At 38.7% G+C, this 7,139-nt stretch overlaps 1 pseudogene; it reads right to left on the bottom strand.

Annotated features, from left to right (window-relative positions):
• Positions 1-304: 304 nt before the first annotated feature.
• On the bottom strand, positions 305-1,433 carry LOC118015379 (annotated as a pseudogene).
• Positions 1,434-7,139: the final 5,706 nt, after the last annotated feature.

Raw genomic sequence — 7,139 nt, 5'->3', positions numbered from 1 at the left:
CTAGCAATTTTTTTCCCAAGTAATATGGGATGAAGCCATAGTATAGGAGTTAAGAGCTTAGGATCTAGAGTCAGCCAAGCCAGGTTAGAATTTCAGTTCTACTATTAATAGCTGGGTAATTTTGAGTCAACTATTGCTTTCCTCTGTGTCTCAGCATCCTCATCTATAAAAAGATGATAGAAATGGTACTTCTTGCCTTGAGATATGAGGACTAAAGGATAACTCAAACCATCTATAATAAGCATTCAGTAAGTTTTCCTGGGTCTGACTTTGATATTTACCGCATGCTCTGATCCCCAACAGTTCATGAATAAGTTACGGGGCATATCTCACAGGTTGACCTGGGGGAGCAAGCAAAATGGCCATAGCCTCTGAAAGAAGGAGCCGGGCAGCTTAGCCCTGGGAGGGCCCACAGGAGGACCCAGTCTGCCTCTTCCTTCAGCCTCTGCCCGCTCTCCCCAGCTGTGCGTCCAGATGTGGCTCCTCTGCAGTGACGGGGCTCACACTGGTGCAGGCTGGACTGCTTGTTGCCATATATACTCCTCTTGCTGAAGCTGCTGGGCCAGGCAGCTCCGAGATGCTAAAGCCCAATGTGCCTTGTGGCTGCTCCCACTTTTTGCTTCAGGCCAACCTACCCAGGGAACGACTTAGGTGCAAGTCAGAGTCACAAAGGCAGCTGTCTCCATCCACAGTGTGCAGCTTTCCTATACCACTTGCTCCTCTTGTAGAAGGTCCTGGTTGTGACCATTAGGTACAAGTGACTGTCATGCTTAGTCATAGTACTAAAATGCTTGTTTTAAAAAAAGACACTAAGTGAGGGGCGCCTGGGTGGCTCAGTTGGTTAAGCAACTGCCTTCGGCTCAGGTCATGATCCTGGAGTCCCAGGATCAAGTCCCGCATCAGGCTCCCTGCTCAGCAGGGAGTCTGCCTCTCCCACTCCCGCTCCCCCCTCTTGTGCTCTGTCTCTAAAATAAATAAATAAAATCTTTAAAAAAAAAAAAAAAGACACTAAGTTCACTTTTCTTGGCAGCCGCCATTAGCCCCCAAAGACCATGGTAAATCCTAGCTGTGTCGATGGGCTCCGGGAACTGCTCTGCAATCGGGCTGTCTGTTATGAGGCTGGTGTTGCTGGAGTACTTGCAGGTGAAGATCTTCTCTACCAGCTGGTTACAACTCAGTTTCCCAGCCTCAGAAGTCTGGGGATCAACAAGCCGGCCATAGTGTAGAGCTATGCCTAGCAGGGCAAAGATCCTGTACTCAAATGTATACTCAAAATCTGAGACACCTGTGGATTGCACAGTGACATCCAGACCTGTGGCCAGTTTAGGCAGCATCGTCATTGCATCATGCACAGTGTGCTGGAAATGAAGCTGAAGTCCCTCCGATTTCTGGGGATTGATGGACAGGAGGCAGTCTCCAAGATGGGCCATGAGCTTATCTAACATCTAGCTAAATAGAGACAGTAAATGCCACTTTAATGATGTGTACTAGATGAGTTTACTAAATAAAAAGCCTAATAACATATGATTTAGATGCTAATTCAACTAATTATATTGAAAATAGTTTTTAAAATATTTTAGATCACTTCCCTTATTTGAACTCAAATGATGTGTGTGTGTGTATATATACGTACATACTGTACACACACATGCATGTGTATATATATGCATATATGACATAGATATGGCATCTTTATATAAAATTATTACTTTGGGTTTTATTGGCTCTTACAGTGTGCTCAAAGTGCTCCTTTAAAGTAATGTTTTCAATGCTTTTTTTGATAATTGTCTAAAAAATGTTTAAATGCTGTTAGTTCACATAACTTATTTTGATTTCTAGCCTCATCATCTTTCACATTACCTTTAAAGTATAGTAAAATGAAAATATTTAACATTTGAGAGAGAGAATATAGAGAACATTTCATCTTCTGTTATAGAACCTAAAATACATGTGTGTGCATATATGTGTATATACAGACACATGTACATACAGACATATACACATGGATGTATATACATATAGAATACATATTTACACATATATGTATATATTTATGCATACATATGTATGCATGTATATGTGTTTATAAACACATTAACATTATAGGCATATTTTATGCTATATAAAATACATGTGCGTGTTTTTCCTTATATTTTAACAATGGAAATATATAAATTTTAAGATAATAAAATATAAGGAGACAAAATGACTTACTTAAAAGGTACTTATTATCTCGGACAATAATTTTCCCTTCTTCTAACAACTAACAGTAAAAGACTTCAAATCCATCTTGAGATGTCACATAGTTATATATGTGATTAACATATACTGGGTTTCTCATGAAAGAAAAATAACAGAATCTCTACATCATCTAATACTAGCTTCATAATGGGCTTAATTGAAGGAGATGTGAGAATTGGCAGTTCTGAATTTCACTGATACGAAGTTTGATTACTCCCCATATAGTTATATTTTACTATCAAACAATTTTGATAGGAATGGTGGAAATGACTGTACTTATAAAAATATTGTCCAAAATTTATAATCAATTTCAACAAAAATTGTTTCCAAATGTACATGAGACCATCATCAACAGAATTTCGGTAGAGATAAAATACTTCCTCTGTGTGTGTGTGTGCGTTTTAATCCATTAGAAGATTTAGTCTGGTCTGCCTGACATAAGGGTGATAGGTTTCTATCTCTTAGTCTAATTAACACCTTTAATCTTTTTTAATGGTTAGGCCTTCTCTCTTTGGTTTTGAGGCATGCTAGAGATAAAAGCACGGGAGGATGGAGGTTAATCCTTCCTGTAGTTTATTTCTTAATTTCTGCCACAGGGATTCCCTTTCTATCGTGGCTATTTATTCAGGAACCCTGATGATATACTTTGAGTAAGAGACAACAGATAGTTGGTTTAGAACTATCATTGAATATTACTTAGATATCAAATTACAGGGGCTGTAATTCATAGCTGTTAAATGAACACAACTCCAAATTCTTCTATGTCTTTTTATTATTATGCCTAAGAAATGAACCACATTAGTGTTTTTAGGATTGATATTGAAACCAGCTAGCACCATACCTTGAATTATTCTAGCAAAATGGTAACAACGGTGGCAAACAACCCCAGATTTAGTGAATCAAGGGTGTTATAGATGAATACTAGCGTATTGATGATGGCTTCCTTTTTCTCACTAAAATGAAGAATATTGAATTTCCTGGTGTTGATAATAGAAATATGTTAATTAAAATTTGGCAATCGATAAATTATAGAGATTTGATTTTTCATTTTAAAATTAGGATTTTTTATGGTTAATATGTCTTACATGAGGTAAGATGTTTTGACCATTTGCCCCAGAAGCCTTAACATTTTTTTAAAATAATTTATTTATTTATTTGAGAAAGGGAGAGAGAGCACAAGCAGGTGGAGGGTCTGAGGGAGAGGGAGAAACACATTTCCCGCTGAGCAGGGAGCTGGACTTGGTCCCAAGACCCTGGGACCATGACCTGAGCTGAAGGCCACCACTTAACTGACTGAGCCACCCAGGTGCCCCGCCCTAACATATTTGTAAGCTGGACTTGGTCCCAAGACCCTGGGACCATGACCTGAGCTGAAGGCCACCGCTTAACTGACTGAGCCACCCAGGTGCCCCGCCCTAACATATTTGTAAGACAAATTTTTTTTTTTCAGAATTTTTGAAAATATACTGAGATTTTATTTGTAAAAATGTTCTCTTTTTCAAAATTCTCCATTTGGAATTTTAAGCAAACTTAAATTTTTAAGTATTTTGAAATTAATAAAACCTCTTCAATAGACTTGTATGACTTGAGATTTCAGCTCAAATATTATATATTTGATATATGTATATTTATATATCTTCAACCAATTTTGCTTTAATTGAACCAATATGCCATCTCTTCAGAATTGTAACTGAGGAAGAACTTTTCAAAATGGACTTGTTTTCTTTAAAAAAGAAAAACGAATTAAAATATTCTCAATTTGACAAGAGTTATTAAAGTAAACGTTCCTGCATTTTACATACACATGCTCACACACACACACACACATTCTAAAGATCTCTAAATAATTTTAGGTAGAAAAACTCAGGAGTCAAGGATGCTAATTAAATATTTTAAAATGGGACAAATTCCCTGGAGAAGGTACAATTATAGGTAACTTATAAATTAAAGCACTTTCAGAATTCTCTATTATGAGCTTTTTAGAATGTTTGGTAAAATATATGTGGGGAACACACTTGCAAAGAAAAATATAATAATCAGCTCTACCTTTACTTCCTGCTATGGGCACTGCTTTTATTCTGCATATATAACTACATAAGGTAAAATATATTGGTCTAAAAGAGATTTATTTCCTTTCTGAAATACTTTCTTTAGTGATTTGTGAAGGGAAAAAAAGAATAATGAATAATATAACAGCAGTCTAATGAATTTGAATATTACCTGCTTTGTGTCTTCATAAACCTAACTTCCCTGGTACAAATAGATGATTATTATTTATTCTAACTTTTTTTACATTTTATTTTTGGACTATGCAACTTTCATGTGCTTATTGAGGAAAATCTAAGTACAAAACACATTTTTTTCTGTCCTGCCTCCTCTCCTCCCATTCCATTTACTAGCTACTTGTTCTTGACCAGAATAATAATTGACCTAGAATAACTGTTGAATTCCACATCTTTAACTGAAAAATGAAGATAATGTCTGCTTGAGAGAGAGAGAGAGAGAGAGAGAGAGAGAGAGAAAACCAAATATGTTTACAAAGTTCCTAACACACAGACTGCACTCAACAAATATTAAGGATGCCTTCTCCTTTGAGAGGGTTCCCATCTTGTAAGCAGCTTCCCATTACACAACTGAGTGGTGGTAGTTAAATGGATGTAAGATGTCATCTTTTGCAAAGCCAGAAAATCATGATTCAAATAAGTATTACCTCTCCCAGGGAAGATTGTCTTTGTTCTCTTTTTTTTCCTTTCCTTCATTCTCTTTAAGTGTCTGAACCAAACACTTTGCTATCTTTCCAGCTTCTTTTCCTTTTCTTTTACAGTCATTGGCTTATAGCAACTACACCCAGTTCATCTGCAATAGAAATCAGAAACCACAGCACATGTTAAGTCTGTACAGAGATTAGACAGTGCAGTTGGAAGTGTTGGAGTGATGTGGGCCACCCACTAGAATGAAACCCTGTGCTCCACCCCTTAGCTCTACCCCTCACTGTCCTGTCAGGAGCCTGAAGACCTGGCCTGGCCCCTGGCTTTGTTTCCCTTTGGATATCTGCTCCCAGGCCATCTTCATGGGCCAGAGTGGTCACACACATTCAGAAAAGTCCCACTGTTGGGGTTTAATGCTTTGCTCTCTGGTCTTGAAATCCTTAAGAATTTTATCTGTAAATTTACATCTTGTGAGTGAAGTGATCTAGGACAGTGGAGCATGTGGCCAGGACTTGGAGCCTGGCTCACACCCTGTCCTCCTCCTCAGGATGGGTTCTCAGGCAAGCTCCCAACTCCCTGTCCTCTGCTCCCTCATGCCCTGGGCCCTCCTCCCATCCCTGCCCCATGACTGCTGATGCCCTCTGCCTGGGGTGGCCACCCATGTGAGACATTCATTTCTCCATCCCCCTTTGACCTCTGTGGGGCCTGGGCAAGGACCTGGGGTGGGTTGGAGTCAGGGGCACATGCCCAGTGGTGTTTCAGGGCAGGGAATGGCAGCAGTACCCCTGTCCCGGTAGGCAACTCAGTCGTATTGATCCTGTCACCCATCCAATGGGGTCCAGGAGTACAGGGTGTTCAGGTACAGGAGCTCCAATCTCTAGGGAGGGATGCTGGCAGGTCCACTGTGTGTTGGGCATCAGTGGTGGGAAGGGGAGGTTGACTTCCCTATACGCCCAGGTCTGTGGGTCTACCAGGTGGCTTTACGTAGGCGTCCTGGCTGTGGTAGCTGGCAGACCCTTGCAAGTGGGGTCCCTGGGCTCCTGCAAGAGTCTGCACTTTCTGGGTAAGTATTTCCATGGTGAGTGAGGGTATCATTAAATAGTAAATAAATGCAACATGACAGGTCAATAAAGAAACCGCAGAGAAAGGAACAAGTTTTATATTTTATTACCTCTAATGACACTTTTATCCTTTTTATTTTTAACAAGGGACCCTGCATTTTCATTTTTTGCTCAGCTACAATTATATAATAAGTCCTGCCTGTTGGTTTGTTCTCTGAATCTTCTGAATTGGTTACCAAAGACTGTACTCACCTTCCCTCCCTGTTCTGTCTTTCAATCCAACCAGCTACTTTGAACTCTAGCCAAAGAGAGTTGGTCTGCTGAGGGACAGGGGCACCCACATTGTCCTTTAACTTCACATGCCCTACTGGTGCCTGAGTATTTGTTCCCTAAGAAACAGTGTCTTGAGTGAAATGTTAACTCCAAAATTTATGGTAATCGTGCTAAGGGGTCTTTAAAAGGATATTGAAAATATTCACACATATTCCTAACCTTGACCCTACTCTGCTATTCCTTAATGTTTGTTATTTAGTATTTTTCCATTTAATCAATATTTCTTGATTGCTTACTAAACACCATCCACTCCACCAAGTACTGGGGATACATTCATTTATTCAACAGATATTTATTGAATGTTTACTAGACTCTGTGCTCTAATCTAGAGATTAAGGATATAATGGTAAACAAGAGAGCCAAGATATTTGCTCTCATGGAGTTTATATGTTAGTGGAATGAGGGGCAGTAAACAGACAATAAACAACTAAATAAATGAAGTCCAACTTTTGTAAAGTTTAACAATATTTAGAAGTTCCTGAAATTGTTTGAATTTTTAAATTACCTTTATAGAACAATGCATGCACGCACACACACACACACAGACACACACACGTTCTTTTAGTTACTAGAAATATGGATTGATTTTTCTAGCATAGGAATTATTTTTTCTAGGTATCCTATATTATCAATAACCAATGGAAGTTAGTGATAGATATAATCAGTAAGTCCCATGTGCCTAAAGGAACATAGGTTAAGGAAGACTAAAAGGCTTGAGTGAATTATGAAAAAGCATAGATATTAGGCAAAGATTTTTTTTTTTTTTTGGTAGAACTAGGTTTTATGAAGCTATGCC

The sequence above is a fragment of the Mirounga leonina genome, unplaced genomic scaffold, assembly GCF_011800145.1.
Source record: "Mirounga leonina isolate KUSES-001 unplaced genomic scaffold, KU_Mleo_1.0 Mir_165, whole genome shotgun sequence".
Lineage (NCBI taxonomy): Eukaryota > Metazoa > Chordata > Mammalia > Carnivora > Phocidae > Mirounga > Mirounga leonina.
The sequence above is the reverse complement of the archived record's forward strand: the minus strand, read 5'-3'. Positions and strand labels throughout refer to the sequence as shown.